Genomic DNA, 15,428 nt, shown 5'->3' on the forward strand with positions numbered 1-15,428 from the left:
GGTGCTGGGTGCCCCGGGGGCAGCTTCTCTGTAACCGGGAGGACCCAGCCCCTGCCCAGGAGGCCAGAGCCACCTGCTTCCTGTTCCGCTGGAGAGAGACGGGCAGGAAGACGGCTCCTGGACTCTGGTTCATGCCCCAGATGCCGGCCACAGCCGAGGCTGGGCCGGGCTGAAGCCAGAAGCCAGGCGCTCCGTCCAGGCCCCTGATGTGGGTGGCAGGGACCCCAGGACTTGAGCCATCGCCTCTGCCCCCCAGGTGTGCATGAGCAGAGACTGGAGTCAGGATCAGGCGTCCCAGGCTCTGTGCCACGTGCTGCCCCAGCCCCATTCTCCTGTCCCTCCAAAGCCCATGGGGGAGGGAGGGGGCGGGAAGCCAGCTTGCCCTAAGGGTGAGGGAGGGGCATGACCCCCCCGGGGGGGCAGAGCTCCAACACCAGCTCTGAAAGAACTGAAGCCCCATGCCATCGGCTCCAGGACTGCTGCCCGCTCCCCACAGCAGGTGCACAGGCAGCTGCCTCCAGGACACGCCCTCTGCCCTGTGCCATCATCCCCACTCGGGGTCCCTGAGCCCAAGGCTGCCCCCTGCACTGGAGGGAACCCTTCCAGACTGCAGGCCTGGGTCCTTCCGAGGGGAGGGGCAGCCAGGGTCCAGGCCCCCACCTGACCGTGTCAGGCTGCGTCCCCAGGACATCGGCTGTGGAGTCCATGCTCGCTCCACGACCGGTCTGTTCACTCTGCTCCCTCCCAGCTGACATGGGTGCCCCGGGACGGCACAGGGACGAGCTCCTGGGGCTCCCACACTCCTGGCCACTACAGGGAGGTCTCCTGACCCCCACCCACCCCAGGGTGCGGGGCCTCGCTGGCCCGCTGCTGGCTGATGGGAATGTCAAAGGAATGAAACTCAGATGGTGGAATTCCAGTCCGGGATGTGGGGGCCGTGGGCAGGCAGCCCTGACCCCTCACCCCGGACCCCTGGCCACAGCTCAGTCCCCACCTGCCCATGAGGCCAGAGTATGGGTGCACCCCTCCCCACCCCACAGGTCATCTGCTCCTGACCCTTGCTCCCAGCGGCGTCCCCACTGTTGCTAGGCAACGTGGTGGTCTTGGGAGATGAGTCTGCATTTCAGATGCATCTGGGGACGGAGAAAAACGGCCCCAGCCACAAGGAGCCGGGAGCTGGCGCTTCCTGCACGGAGCGCTTCCCCGCCCCCACCCCCTGCAATTACGATTTGAACTCCGGTTCCTATTTGAACACCATGGAAACCGTGTCCAGGCTGAGTCTACGGAGGCAGTGACGCCAGGCAGAGAATGGGCACGGAGGCGGGGGCCACTCGTGCAGTCACACACATGCACACACGCGTGCAGGCTCACACACCCCAGGCAGAGAGCGGGCACGGAGGTGGGGAGCCCAAGGCAGGGCCGTCAGGACAGGCAGAGGGAGCAGTGCAGGGTCCAAGGGAATGACGTGCTGAGTGCGCCTCGCACACAGGCACACACCACACACACACACGTGTGAGCACATGGCCTGCCTGCATGGGCCCCACTCCTGGCGTCTGGGGGCCTTTGCCAGCTCTCCCTAGGAGATCACAGCACCTCGGGGAGCCCGGGGAGGCCCCAGCCAGGCTCAGAACCGGCCCGAGGCTGACTGCCCAGCTCTGGCCCTGCCACCCCCACTATCGGGCTACACCTGACCCCGTCCGTGATGGGGACAGGAGAAGCCCCGGATGCAGGCACGCGCGGGGCCTCACGCTCTGGGGGGTGGGGCCTCATGCAAGGTGGCTCCAGGTCCTCAGGCCAGCGGCCTGTCGCTCCATGGAGGCCTGACCCTAACCAGCCGCACTCCCTGAGCACGTGAGAGCAGACACCACGCATGGCCCCCGCACCCGGCTCTCAGCCTTGTCGGGACGGGACAGGAGCCTGGAGCACCTGCCACCGCAGGGAGGGGGCCGGGCGACCGCGGGGCGGCCAGCGCTCAGGGCAGGCTGGCGGTGCGGCCCGACAACCCCACACCCGCGTCTAACGCAGAGGGTTGGAATTGCTCCGTCTCCTGCTGGCCCTGAGCAGGTTCACTCGGGTCCCACGGGCTCCGCCCCATTGTGGGCCGCTCCTCCCTTCCGGGGATCCAGACCCCAGGCCCACTTCCGGGAAAGGGGAGAAACTCACGGGGAGTGTCGTGGCGCATGGGCCACCGCAGCCAGGACCTGCGTGTCTGCGCCCGGCGCGGGCAGCCCTGGGGAGGAAGGGACGAGAGGAGCCCCCCCCCCCCCCCCCCCCCCGTGCAAGTCACGTCTAAGCTGAGCCCCTGGAGCAGGCCAGAGAAGACGGGCGGGGGGCGTGTCCCAGGGAGAAGACGGGCAGGGGGCGTGTCCCAAGGAGAAGATGGCCAGGGGCGTGTCCCAGGGAGAAGACGGGCAGGGGGCTTGTCCCAGGGAGAAGACGGGCAGGGGGTGTGTCCCAGCCAGAAGACTGGCAGGAGAACGCCCTGGACAAGGCTCTGTTCTGATGCGGGGTGGGGGGGGGGAGTCAGGGAGACAGATGAAGTTCCTGAGCTGGAGGCCACACCCACCCCAGCCCGTAATCCCGACATCGGTCAGATGCACTTCTCCCCTGGGACCCCGGGGCGGTGCGATGTAGCCACGCCCCTTCTCCAAGCCTGGGGAGGGGCGGGGCTCCCTTCCTCTCCCACCCCGTGGCCCCAGGCCCGCACAGCAGGTATGAAACTCCCTTTCGGCCGCTCTCCCCAGGTGCCGCCCTCAGGTGTCTGCGCGTCCTCACTTTCTCAATAAACCTGCGCTGCATGCCGAGCCCTGCCTGTGCCTAGAGTTCTCTAAGGAAGAGGCAAGCGCCTGGGATATCAGGTCTCGCCCACCCTGGACCACGCCCCCACCGTTGTGTGGGCGGGGCTTCGAGGGCTGGTCACTCTCGGGAGTCCTAAGGCCCAGGGGCGGACGCCACTGTCACCAGGCGTCCACGCCAAGGCCACCAGCTCTGCCCTCAGGGGTTCCTCCAGCTCGGGCCACGCCCCCCACGTCTGAGGAAGCGCCCACCACTGGCTGCAGCCCGGGGCGCCCTCGGCAGAGGAGCAGAGTGGACACCGTCAGTGGCCAGTGGCCAGTGGCCTGGCAGGGGCGGACCCTCCCAGAGCTCCGCCCAGGCCCTTCGGGAAGACCTTGCCCGTGCCTCCAGGGGCGCAGGAGGCCCCGCCTGTGGACCAGGTACGCGCCAGCCCTGGCAGGGCGCTCTGCGGTCCTGGTCCCCTCCAGGCCCTGTTTCCCCCTTGCTTCACAGATGGGGAAGCTGGGGCTCAAAGGACCAGGGGGCCCAGGCCTCCAGGCCAGGTGGCCACCGGGAAGGGCGTCCAGAGCACCCGCCGCCCGGGGTCCAGAGCACCCGCTGCCCGCCGCACCGCCCCGTCACCCCAGCCCTCGGCTGCCGCCCGCCCCACCGCCCCGTCACCCCAGCCCTCGGCTGCCGCCCGCCGCACCGCCCCGTCACCCCAGCCCTCGGCTACCGCCCGTCACCCCAGCCCTCGGCTACCGCCCATCACCCCAGCCCTCGGCTGCCGCCCGCCCCACCGCCCCGTCACCCCAGCCCTCGGCTGCCGCCCGCCCCACCGCCCGTCACCCCAGCCCTCGGCTGCCGCCCGCCCCACCGCCCCGTCACCCCAGCCCTCGGCTGCCGCCCGCCGCACCGCCCCGTCACCCCAGCCCTCGGCTGCCGTCCTCCGGGCACTGCGCTGACAGAAGGAAACACCCTCGCCCAGGTCACGATGCCTGCACCCTCAGGACGTGCACCCCGCCCCAGCCCGGTCAGCCCGAGACCCTGCGCCGTCCCCCTCTGAGTCCCAGCCTGTCACTCAGGAGCATTTATGCAGCACCTGCTGTGTACCCCCTTTCAGGATGCAGCACACAGCTCAGCCCCCACCTTGGTGCGCTGCCCCCTCCCCCACCCCTTTCAACCCAGCAGGGGTCCTTGGTGAGGGGTTCTCCCATGGGGTGGGGAGACAGCCATAACTCCGCCCCCAGGGCTCTGACCACGTCCCTCTGGGGCACCGAGCCTGGCCATGCCCAGGCACCCAGCTGGGCTCCTGGCAGGGACTGGCTGGTACCCAGGGTCAGCTCCGCCAGGACCGCCCCCCCACCCCTCATGGCTCTGGCAGCGGAGGGGGCAGCTGTGGGCTCGCCCCTTCCTGTCACCGAGGGCCACCATGAGGTGGGACAGGGCAGCACGGTGCGCGCACACAGTCTGGCCTCCGTGAGGAGCCGTCAGCGCTGAGGCCGGCCTGGCCGGGGCTGCTGACCGCCCGGCGGGGACACAGCACTGCCTTAGTGGCGCCACGAGGGCTGTTCCCACCCCGGTGCCAGCCTCCGGGAGTGGCCGGGGTTGGGTCCACGTTGCCCGCAGCCCTGCACCCAGTGCGCAATGAAGTCTCCGGCAGAATATTCCGAGACATTCTCTCTGGCATCAGTCACCAGGCGCTCAGAGGGGACCGGAACCTTCAGGACCCGGCCCTCAGACGCCGGGGCCCGGGCAGCCGCACAGCCCCACCTGCCCGAGCCGGTGGACTCGGGACTCAGCAGGACGGCCCAGGAGCCAAGCGTCCAGGTCCCAGCAGCTGAGCTGAGCCACAGGGGCCACCAAACCCCAGCTCCCGGGGACGGTGCCTCCCTCGCCAGGTCCCAGCAGCTGAGCTGAGCCACAGGGGCCACCAAACCCCAGCTCCCGGGGACGGCGCCTCCCTTGCCCTCACCCTGCTGCTCCAGGGCAGAGCCGATCACGAGCTTGCTCCAGCGCCGCCTGGGCGTGGGCGTGACGCATGTGTGCGGTGTGTTGCACACGCGTGTGGTATGTTACATGTGTGGCGTGTTGCACGAGTGTAGCGTGTTGTGTGTGTGGCCTGTTGCATGTGTGTGGCTGTGGTACACATGTATGGTGTGTGTTGTGTGTGTGTTGCACATGTGGCCTGGTGTGTTCACCCACAGGGTCGCTGTGAGACACACTGGTGCCCCCGAGCGCCTCTGTGAGACAGAAGCCCCCAGGCGCTGGCTCTCAGTGCTAGGCCCTGGGCAGAATCCTGGGAGGTCAGAGCTGCCCGAGGCCACCCAGCGCCCAGGGGGCGCCCGCGGCACCGTGCACCCTTGCTTGGTTTCGCTGTTTGCTCCGTGCACACCCGGGCTCCCCGCGTGCTCCCCCGGTCTCTCCCGGCGCGGGCGGCCAGTGGCGGAGCAGGTCAGCCTGCTCCCGCTGCAGGCCGCTGGCGCTCGTGCCTGGCAGCCTGCTCTGGCCGCGTTGGCTTCTTTGTGAGCGCGGATTTGGAGAGCGTCTGCATGTGAAAGCTGAGCTGCAGAGTGCAGTCTCCACCCCCCCCCCCGCGTCCCCCCCAACAGATGGCCAAGCGCGGCGCCAGCGCGTGACGGGCGGAAGCTCCGTTGACAGCTCGTCCCGGTGCTGTCACTCCGCCCGCCTCCCAGGTGGGCACAGTCCCAAAGCTGTGCGCTGCACCCTCCGAGGTAAATGATTTTCTGACATTTGGAAGCTTCTGAAAGCAAAAGGCCCGTCAGGTGCAGTGGGGACGTCCCTGTCCCCACAGGACCCAAGCAGGGGGACAACGGGGCACAGCTGGGCTGGCAGCGGGCTCACAAGGCCCTGAGTCCCTCCATGGCTGCAGGCAGGCCGCGCTGTGGGGGTCAAGACCATCCGGGTGGGGATTTGGGATCTGAGTGGGGGGGCCTCAGACTGCCCCTCCTCCGTCTTTCCTTGGGCTGTGAAACCTCCGTCCAGGTCCCCACGTCCACCTCCCCCGACTCCCTCCCCAGCTCTGGCCCAGCCCCCGCCAGGCGCCCCGCCCTCACGGGCCCCGGGTGGTCTCCCCTGCACAGCCTCAGCTGTGGAGGAGGGTGAATGACAGCTGTCCTTCAGGGGGAGAGATGGGGAGGTGCGAATGCCGTGGAGGTCACAGCCACCTCCAGCCGGGGCGGGAGCCGGTGACCAACGGTCTGGCTGCACCCTGGCCCCTGCCTGAGGTCACATGTGGGACAGCCCCAGGGGCCCGAGCCAGGGATGAGAGGTGTGGTCGGGATGTGGGCACGACTACCCACTGCCAGGGGCGGGCAACTGCTGTGGACGTCCCCGGAGCTCCCCAGACCCAGCAAGGGGCACCCTGACCGCCCGGCAGCCCCTGGCCAGGCCCTGGCAAGGCTCCGTGTGCAGGGGAACCCAGTAGGTGGCTCCTGGTGACCACAGCCCCTTCCCCCGCTCAGGGGCTGCTCTGCCCTCAGAACTCGGCTGGGGGCCTGCCATTCACGGTGGGGGAGGGGGGCAGCCACGTAGGTAAGGGGCCACGCCGGCACGCGGCAGCTCCTCTGAGCTCCCTGTGGCTGCTCTCCCTACCATGGCAGAGCTGGGACCACCCAGCCATCCAGGACGTGAAAGCGCCGGCCCCCAGCCTGTTCCAGGCCAAGTCTGCCCAGTGCCGTCCTCGGCAACCTGATGGCAGCCACAGGTGTCGCTTAGAATCTTGAACACATTCTTATTTATTTATAAAGAATCTTCCGTCTGCTGGCTCATTGCCCCAAAGCCAGCAGCAGCCAAGGCTGGGCCAGGCCGAAGCCCGGAGCCAGGTGAAAGGCAGGCCCACCACCGACACCGAACCCGGAGCGGGGAAGAGGTTCCCGGTCGGGTGGGGGAGGCCCGACGCTGCCTCCCCGTGCGCTGGGAGAACGGTCTCCTGCAGCCTTGCAGGGTGGGACGTGGGTGGAGCCGACGCCTGTGATTGGGCCACTGGCTCACCTGACTTCCAGAAAGCCAGGCTGGGCACTGGGGGCCTCCGGTCTCCGCATGGGTGCTGGGGGCCGAGCACTGGAGCTGCTGCCTCCCGGGTGCACATGCAGAAGCTGGCGTCGGGAGAGGAGCCGGGAGTCAAACCCAGGCCCTCGGCCGTGGGCCGTGGGCTGTGGGCCGTGGGCCGTGGGCCGTGGGCCGTGGGCTGTGGGCCGTGGGCCGTGGGCCGTGGGCCCTGGGCCGTGGGCCCTGGGCCGTGGGCCGTGGGCCGTGGGCTGTGGGCCGTGGGCCGTGGGCCGCAGACGTAAACGAAGAAGCAGAAACATGTGGAGCTGACTTTGGTGAGACAGCATCACCTAACGCCACGATGTCACCACATCCAGAGAGATGGCTGTGGCAAATCGCTCCTGGGGCCGGCGCTGTGGCATAGCGGGTAAAGCCGCCACCTTCACCGGGGCGGAATCCAACATGGGCGCCGGTTCGAGTCCTGGCTGCTCCTTTCCCAATCCAGCTCTCTGCTGTGGCCTGGGAAAACAGTGGAGGATGGCCCAGGTGCTTGGGCCCCTGCACCCACGTGGGAGACCTGGAAGAAGCTCCTGGCTCCTGGCTTCGATGGGCACAGCTCCAGCCGTTGCGGCCATTTGGGGAGTGACCAGCGGATGGAAAACCTCTCTCTCTCTCTCTCCCTCTGCTTTTCAAATAAATAAATCAATCTTTGGGGGAAAAAAAAGACATCGCTCCTTATCCTGCTAAGTGTTTGGACCGGGCTGCCTTGTGTGCTTCCAGCGCCTCTGAATTTAGACGCGAAATCTGGAGGAGCCGGCGCTGCGCTCGGGTTTTGTGAGCGGCACAGTTCAGAGCGAATTCATACACGGTTCCAAGGAGCTCGGTGGATGGAGTTTTCCAAAAACTGGATGGCGTGCCGGGCTTTTTTTTTTTTTTTTTTTTTTTCAAGTGTAACTCATTGAAAACACAAATGTGAAGTTCAGCTCTTCGGTCACAAAAGCCACATTCCGAGCCCCGGCAGCCACAGGCGCCCAGCGGTCGCTGATGTGAAAGCTCCGGGAGCCGAGCCCGGCCCCCGGGGCACAGGGCCAGCCCCTCCCTCCTGCCAGTCTCCCGACCCCCAGGGTGCCAGCCCGCACGGCCCCTGCAGGTGAACTGGGTGCTCAGAGGTGCAGCAGCGTCTGGGCCCTGGTGCTGGGTAATCGCTGCTTCCACAGAGGCCCCGGGGCGCCGCCCCTCCCAGCCCAGGCCGGCCGAGGCCCCTCCCTCTGTGGTCTGGGGTCAGCCGGGGCGGGGGCGGCTCCCAGGCCCATGGCGCAGGCGCTGCCCTCATGCACCGGGGAGAAACTTGTCTCCTACCCTAAGGAGAAGCCTCCCACGAGGCCCCCAGGCACCCACCTGCCTGCCTGGCCCGAGCTGGGGCCTCTGGGAAGCAGGGAGCTGTGCCCACGGTGCTGGCCAGGCCAAAGGCGTGGGCCAGGCTTGTCTGGCCTGGTGCGTGGAGGGTGCAGCAGCAGAGGGAGGAGGCGGCAGCTCCGCTGTGACCACAGGGGAGTCCGGGCGCAGCCTGGTCCCGCGGGCCCTGGGTGAGCGCCGCAGTTCCATGCTGCACGGCTCTGCCGTCCGCCCCAGCGCGGGGAACCCGGAGGCACCCACGGAGCCACGGGGCACGCGGCGATCTGTGGGCCTCCGGCCTGAAGCCCCTGCCCTCTGCCCGGGAGCAGCCGTCCCCTCCTCCTGTCCTGACCTCGTGCTGGGGCCTCCCTTTCCTGGCGCCAAAGCACAGCGTGGACGGCACTGCCCGCTCCTCGGGGGGCACCGGGCCAGGCGTGCGTGGGGTTTGGAGTGGACAGGAGCTGGAAGCAGGCACGGCGCCGGCGCTGCTCAGGTCCTTGTCTGGGCTTCACGGTGCCCTGGGGTTGGGCAGTGCACACCGTGCAGCTGTGCAGGGCAGCCGTGGGTCTCCACATCAGAAGGCGCGTGGCGGCGTTCTGAGCTCTTCCGTGTGTATGGGGGGGGGGGGGGCCTGTGCTGACCAGGAGGCTCAGAACATTCCAGACCCACCATCCAGGTAGCCTGAGGACTGGGCACTGAAGTCTCGCCCCATTTCCTGGTGGCTTTTGCCCAGCCAGCATCCGGCCATGGTGTGGGCCGGCTCTGGTCACCACTGAAGAGCTCCTGTCCTCTCCCACACCTGCCCTGGGGCGGGGGCATTGGGACCCGTGGGGGACAGGGATGGGGGTCCCTGTGGGGCAGAGCAGGCAGGAAGAGCCTGGCAGTGAGAGGGGGTCTTGCTGAGCTCGGGTCACTGGGGAGGGACAGGGAGGCAGGGGGCAGTTGGATGCAGAGGCCAAAGTCCCCTCGGCCACACTGGGGAGGGGCAGGAGCAGGGTGGGCAGAGAGCTGCCCCACCGCCCCCGGGATGCCCCTCTGGGGTGACTTCACGTGCCCCCCCCCCCGGTGCAGCCCAGGTGAGGCAACAGGAGGGGGGGCAGGGGCTTATCCCCAACCTCTGGGGGCTTCAGCCAGGAGGTGACAGGTGACCAGGTGGTGTGCAGCTCCCCTGAGAGGAGAGCGACCCCTTCCTGAGTTGACCCCTGGCCTCTGGGGCTGGACCTGCCTCCCGGAGCCGGTCCCGCTCACAGGGGTCAGGTCCGTGCGGGGCCCCGCCCTGGCTGCTGCCGAGGTCTCTGTGTCTTAGGCTCAGACCCGGGGCCCTGCCCCCAGCACCTGTGCGCAGGCGCAGGGGTGTGATGAAGGCCACAATGCTGGGGTCATTGCGTGAACCTGTGAAGAGGGAACTTGCCCCCGCCATCCCCGCGGGTGGACTCGGGGGGCCACAGGGAGCGGGAGGGTCCGGGCAAGCAGGAGGAAGGGGCCCCCAGAAGCCGGGCACAGCCACAGCCAGCGAGGGCTGGACACCCACTCCCACCACCCACGGGGCTGGATCTCATGACGTCCACAACGGGCAGCAGGCAGACGTCTCCCAGGGCCACCAGGACCCCGGCTGCAAAACCTGGCTCTCGGCCCAGAGACCCTGAGCAAGGAAACCGACTGGGCCCAGGGCCCCTGCCTGGGCGTGGGGCGAGCAGAGGCGGCCCCCAGGGCCCAAGGTGACTTCCAGCAGCAGGGCCGAGGGCGGTACCACTCATCTGGGGGTAGCTCGGCCCCCTCCCCCCTCCCCTCCCACTGACCGGCGGCAGCCGCTCCTGTGCACCTGCAGGGGAGCAAACTTGCTCTTGAGCCCCGAGTTAAGCCCCCCAAGATGCCACAAAGCCAGGGCACCCACCAGGCGCCTATGCCCAGGCTGCGTCCACACAGGACGGACCGCACGCAGGAGGGGCAGCTGGCTCCCCGCCACCCCCCCCAGGCCGACTCATGAGCCCCGCCCAAGCGCTTGGCTCCCTGTTCCTGAGGAGCGGATGCTCGGAGCGCCTGGGCCGCACAGCTGACGGGCAGCCAGGGAGCCCTCGGCAGGGCCAGACCCACAGCGGGCGCGCGTGTCCCTGCCGGCCGCCACCTCAGCCTCGCCAGCCCTCCCTTCGGTTGCTCTGGGCAGGGCTGCAGGCCCAGGTGGTCTCCCCCCTGCTCAGTCCCTGACTCTCTGGAAGGGACGTGGTGGACCCTGGCACAGCCACCACGGGGCTGCCCTGGTGCAGGGCCACCTCTTCCTGGGGCCGTCTCTGAGGACAGGAAGCTGCCTGGGGGGGGGGGGGACAGGACAGGCCCCTGAGTGCTGGAATGGGCGGATCGTGTCTATCTCGCACAGGAACTGGTTTGGGCTGACGTCCAGGCCTGGCCCCTGGGCACTCCGAGCTGTGACGTCAGGGCCCCTCGCACCTGCTGTCCATCTCCCAGACTCACTGCTGAGCCCCCAGCAACACTGCAGAGGCCACGCCCCATGGTGTAAGACCCCTGCTAAAAGTAAATATTAAAATAATATTATAGTAAAGGGTTAAAAAGTTTAGCTGCTGACAGTAGACATCCCTTAAAATAACTGTGTCTCCACCTGCCTGCAGAATAACCTTGGGAAACTGCCTTGGGAAGCTGCTCTGTGTAACTGTCTCACGCGATAACACTTGCAGGAGTCCGGAAAAGACTCGCAATAAGGTTCTGTGACCATTGTATAAACTTACCCCTTCCCTCGCTAAAGCTAACAAGAGTTTGCCCTTCAAAATAGTCAATCACCAAACGCCCCGCATACACATGTCAATCAGGTGGCTGTTGTCTTTAAAAACTGCTGTAACCCCTGCTCAGGGCTCTCTCGCTCTCTCGCTCTCTCGACTGCCTGTGGTGCCGGGGAGCCCGTTTGCGCAAACGCCTAATGAAAATCCTCTTGCTCTTGCATCTTCTGGTCTGGAGGTTGGGTTTTTGGGCGACCACCTGAGCGCGCTGGATTCCCAGATTTGGGGTCGTTCAATGGCAGGTGGGAGGAGGGCAGCCTCGGGGAGGATGAGGGTGTGTTACTGTTTTTGTTTTTAAAGATTTGTTAATTCGAAAGCCAGAGTTAGAGAAGAGGAGCAACACAGAGAGACACAGGCCACCACGGGAGACACAGGCCACCACGGGAGACACAGGCCACCAAGGGGGGCACAGGCCACCACGGGAGACACAGGCCACCATGGGAGACACAGGCCACCACGGGAGACACAGGCCACCAAGGGAGACACAGGCCACCACGGGAGACACAGGCCACCAAGGGGGGCACAGGCCACCACGGGAGACCCAGGCCACCACGGGAGACACAGGCCACCACGGGAGACACAGGCCACCAAGGGGGGCACAGGCCACCACGGGAGACCCAGGCCACCAAGGGGGGCACAGGCCATCACGGGAGACACAGGCCACCACGGGAGACACAGGCCATCACGGGGGGCACAGGCCACCACGGGAGACACAGGCCATCACGGGAGACACAGGCCACCAAGGGGGGCACAGGCCACCACGGGAGACACAGGCCACCACGGGAGCACAGGCCACCACGGGAGACACAGGCCACCAAGGGGGGCACAGGCCACCACGGGAGACACAGGCCACCATGGGAGACACAGGCCACCACGGGAGACACAGGCTACCATGGGAGACACAGGCCTCCACGGGAGACACAGGCTACCATGGGAAACAGAGGCCATCACGGGAGACACAGGCCACCACGGGAGACACAGGCCACCACGGGAGACAGAGGCCATCACGGGAGACACAGGCCACCACGGGAGACACAGGCCACCACGGGAGACACAGGCCACCACGGGAGACACAGGCTACCACGGGAAACAGAGGCCATCACGGGAGGCACAGGCCACCACGGGAGACACAGGCCACCACGGGAGACAGAGGCCATCACGGGAGACACAGGCCACCACGGGAGACACAGGCCACCAAGGGGGGCACAGGCCACCACGGGAGACACAGGCCACCACGGGAGACACAGGCCACCACGGGAGACACAGGCCACCAAGGGGGGCACAGGCCACCACGGGAGACACAGGCCACCAAGGGGGGCACAGGCCATCACGGGAGACACAGGCCACCACGGGAGACACAGGCCACCAAGGGGGGCACAGGCCACCACGGGAGACCCAGGCCACCACGGGAGACACAGGCCATCACGGGAGACACAGGCCACCACGGGAGACACAGGCCACCAAGGGGGGCACAGGCCACCACGGGAGACACAGGCCACCAAGGGGGGCACAGGCCATCACGGGAGACACAGGCCACCACGGGAGACACAGGCCACCAAGGGGGGCACAGGCCTCCACGGGAGACACAGGCCACCATGGGAGACACAGGCCACCACGGGAGACACAGGCTACCATGGGAGACACAGGCCACCACGGGAGACACAGGCTACCATGGGAAACAGAGGCCATCACGGGAGACACAGGCCACCACGGGAGACACAGGCCACCACGGGAGACACAGGCCATCATGGGAGACACAGGCCACCACGGGAGACATAGGCTACCACGGGAGACACAGACCACCACGGGAGACACAGGCTACCATGGGAAACAGAGGCCATCACGGGAGACACAGGCCACCACGGGAGACACAGGCCACCACGGGAGACACAGGCCATCACGGGAGACACAGGCCACCACGGGAGACACAGGCCACCACGGGAGACACAGGCCACCAAGGGGGGCACAGGCCACCATGGGAGGCACAGGCCACCATGGGAGACACAGGCCACCATGGGAGACACAGGCTACCATGGGAGACACAGGCCATCACGGGAGACACAGGCCACCATGAGAGACAGAGGCCATCACGGGAGACACAGGCCACCACGGGAAACACAGGCCACCATGGGAGACACAGGCCACCACGGGAGACACAGGCCACCATGGGAGACCCAGGCCACCATGGGAGACACAGGCCACCAAGGGGGGCACAGGTCACCACGGGAGACACAGGCCACCATGGGAGACACAGGCCACCACGGGAGACACAGGCTACCATGGGAGACACAGGCCACCACGGGAGACACAGGCTACCATGGGAAACAGAGGCCATCACGGGAGACACAGGCCACCACGGGAGACACAGGCCACCAAGGGAGACACAGGCCACCACGGGAGACACAGGCCACCAAGGGAGACACAGGCTACCACGGGAGACCCAGGCCACCACGGGAGACACAGGCCATCACGGGGGGCACAGGCCACCAAGGGGGGCACAGGCTACCATGGGAGCACAGGCCACCACGGGAGACACAGGCTACCATGGGAAACAGAGGCCATCACGGGAGACACAGGCCATCACGGGAGACACAGGCCACCATGAGAGACAGAGGCCATCACGGGAGACACAGGCCACCACGGGAAACACAGGCCACCATGGGAGACACAGGCCACCACGGGAGACACAGGCCACCATGGGAGACACAGGCCACCACGGGAGACCCAGGCCACCACAGGAGACCCAGGCCACCTCCTTTGCTCTGATCTTTCTCCATTAGTCGCAAACCAGCATCCTCTCATCACTGTGTCTCTGCTGTCAAACGAGGAATCTTGCTACGCTCACTCTGTGGTGCCTGACAGAGAAGCAACGGGACCCAGGAGTGGGGGGGGGGTGCCCAGGTATGGGTGTGAAGGGGGGGCGCACGGGTGTGGGTGTGAATGGGGGGTGGGGAGTGGCTGTGAATGGGGGGTACATGGGTGTGGGTGTGAATGGGGGGTGGGGAGTGGCTGTGAATGGGGGGTACATGGGTGTGGGTGTGAATGGAGGGTACACGGGTGTGGGTGTGAATGGGGGTGCATGGGTGTGGGTGTGAATGGGGGGTGCACGGGTGTGAATGGGGGTATGTGGGTGTGGGTGTGAACAGGGGTGGGGAGTGGGTGGGGGGAGCATGGACGCTGGCAGGAGACAGAAACGTGCAGCTCACGAGGGCAGCTGCCTGTGTTTCGGTGACGGGTTGGCCCCTCCCCTTCCTTGCCGTGGTCCCAAGGCAGCTGGTAGGGAGGTCAGCGCTGGTCGGACTTTGCCAGGGGACTTCCGTTAGGAAAGGAGCATCCCGGCGGGCGTGGCAGCTGTGCCGACAGGGAGGGCGCGTCCCGGCGATGCCTGTCGGGCTCTGAGGGGACTGGGACAGTGACCGTGGCAGAACTGAGGGCGGACGGTCAGCTGCAGGCTGGGCCCCCAGCCCCCAGGCCCCATGCTGCCCAGGTGGGCGTCTGCTCAGCACCTGCTAGTGCCCCGGGGTCCACTCCACGCTGTCCACACAGGCGCTCCTGCCCCAGCCTCCCCTCACACAGCCCGAGACAAGGTCCAGGTGCAGGGGTCTCTGGGAAGAGCCCCAGGGAGCAGGTGGCGACGGGAAGTGGGGGAGCCGAGGCCCAGTGTGTCCACGTCAGGTTGCTCGGCCCCTCCAGGGAGGTCCCACCCAGGGCAGGGACCGGGGGGCTCACCCAGCAACACCACCAAGCATCAGGGAAGGCCACTCCCGGACACCAGGCGCCCGAAGGCTGGACCCAGGCTGCCCACGGCAGGGGCAGTGCCTCCCCCGCAGCGAGAGGGGCAGAGCCACCGCCCCCCAGGGCTCGCCAGGCGCTCGGCTAGAAAGAGGGCGGGCCTGCCCGCTCGTTTGAGTCCATCAAGAATGACAGGCAGCCCAGCTTCCGAGCCAGGGCGCTGCCCGTGGGCGGCCTCGGGGAGGCTGCCATCCCCCGCCGCGTGCGCGTTTCCGTGACAACGGCGCCTCCAGCGCGGGGGTCGGTGTTTATTTCCTGCACTCGGACACGCGAGGACGCTGCTGGGGGCACCCGCGTTCCGCCGTCACCGAAGGCTCTCTGACTGTGCTACACGCTGGGGCCCTGGGTCGGGGGCGAGGGGCCAGCGGTGGCCCTAGCCTGGCCCTGGGGGGAGGTGGAGGCGGTGTGGGCGGGGCCTGACGCGTGGGCGGGGCCTGCTCCCCGCCGCCTGTTTGCGCCTCCCGCGCAGCAGACTTTGACAGCTTCATGGGGGAGGTGATGTGCCGGGCTTTGGGGAAAACATGACAAACGCTCATAATTTTCGTCTTCCGTGGAAACCACAGCACAGAGAGAGGCTTCCCCTGCGTGGCCCAGCACGGGGGAGGCAGGCGGCTGGGTCCTAATGCCCTACACTGACACTGGGCACCAAGGGGCCAGACCATAGGA

Source organism: Lepus europaeus, chromosome 10 (genome assembly GCF_033115175.1).
Source record: "Lepus europaeus isolate LE1 chromosome 10, mLepTim1.pri, whole genome shotgun sequence".
NCBI lineage: Eukaryota > Metazoa > Chordata > Mammalia > Lagomorpha > Leporidae > Lepus > Lepus europaeus.